Genomic DNA, 1,905 nt, shown 5'->3' with positions numbered 1-1,905 from the left:
AATTCTAAACCCATTAGTTAATTTTCAATTAATCTGGGCCATTCTCCTCTCTCACCGGTCATACTCTCAAAATACTTCCTTCTCTTCCCTCATTGATCATCTTCCTTTCCTGTTCTTCCTCAACAGGAAGAGGAAGTAGGGGTTCCTCGTTTATTCTATACAAAATAATATGCTAATTTTTTAAGTATCAAATTGATTTTTAATCATTTTTTATTACATACATAAAAAAAAAAATACCACGATTCTCTTCATATTTTTTTAATGAAAAATTTAGATTTTGCACTTGGCATGTCAAATTTCATAGATTTTTATGGATGATAGTATTTAATTTGGTATGATTTTTAACAAAATTTAATATTATTCTTTAATGTCGTAGAATAATCTCTTACATATGTTTTTATAATTTGGATCAATTATTCGTTAGATGCTTGTTCTAATTAATTAAAATAAAAGTTAATATTTATTTATTCTTTTATTACATTCGTGCATGTAATATGTTAAATTTTAAAGTATCATGAAAATACACAATATAATCTCATAGGCGTAGCACAACTTGGGACATATGGTTTCATGGCAAAAAGATTCAGGATTCGATCATCGGGATATCATTACCTGAGATTAATATCTTGATCATGCACTTTCAGTTATGTACCTATATTTACCTCCCTCCATATCAATAGAATTGATTTAGGATGCCTTGATGTGACGGTTTCATATGTTTTTATAAAGGTAGATCCGCTACCTTAGCGGTCCCCCTAGTGCCGGCTCCACGGATATGGAGGGAGGTTCATGCAGGTACACAAGCCATAGACGCATGGCGAGGTAAACCCCAGATCGTCAGTTCCTGAGAATCGACCCCTGACCATTACGCCAGAATACCATGCGCTCACCGTCTGCGCTACGCCCTGGGGGCCGGTTTCATATGTTTTTATGAAAATACACAATATAAATCAAGTTTTATTTTTCTTTAATTTTAAATATTTTTATTTTGATAAAATATCAACGATCTATTTTTCTTTTTTATTATTTAAATATAAATATAACCACTATACAATATGATCTAAATATATAAGATCTTAAAAAAAAAAAAAAAAAAACATAGAAGGATTTATTCATGGTGTGCTTTCAATTGTGTATCTATATTTACCTTTCTTTATATTTATAGAACGAGCTTTAGGGGACCACTGATGTAGTGATTTTATTTTATTTTAATGAAAATACACAATATAAAATAAGTTTTATTATTTCTTTAATTTTAAGTATTTTTATTTTGATAAAATACTAGCGATCTATTTTTCTTTTTTTATTATTTGAATATAAATATAACCGCTATATACAAAATGATTCTAAATATATAATATTCAAAAAAACATAGAAGAATTTATTCATGTTTTGATTTGTTTGCTACTAATAGTAAAAATCAAAACAAAGCCAAATCAATTGAAAATTTAAATATAAAAATTAATTAAATTTCTATGAAAAGATAATACTTTAATAATTTTATCAATTGAAAAAAAAATTATTATTAAAATTTAAATATAAAAACTTAATTAGTAATTTTGCATCCCCAAATTAAAAAAATTAAATTTTATATTATTTTTTAAAAAATTAATATTAATTTTTAAAAATATTAAAAATTTAAATGCTTTTCTTTTATTCAGGGCTCAGAAATGATTGAGATAGCCCTACTTTGGGTGTTGGATTGTTAATGTTTGATGGAATGGTGCTTTCTCTTTTAATTTTTTTTTTAATCTAGATGTCCCTCTGATCCCGTCCGGAAGCTGGGTAGATGAACGATCGGTGAGAAGGTGGAAATGTTGACGGAGGAGGGACCAAGAGTTGGAAACTATGGACATGCACATACCACAGTGTTGGTGTAGAAAGTACCAGATGATCGAACTTAAG

Source organism: Zingiber officinale, chromosome 2A, assembly GCF_018446385.1.
Source record: "Zingiber officinale cultivar Zhangliang chromosome 2A, Zo_v1.1, whole genome shotgun sequence".
Lineage (NCBI taxonomy): Eukaryota > Viridiplantae > Streptophyta > Magnoliopsida > Zingiberales > Zingiberaceae > Zingiber > Zingiber officinale.
Note: the sequence above shows the minus strand (reverse complement) of the source record.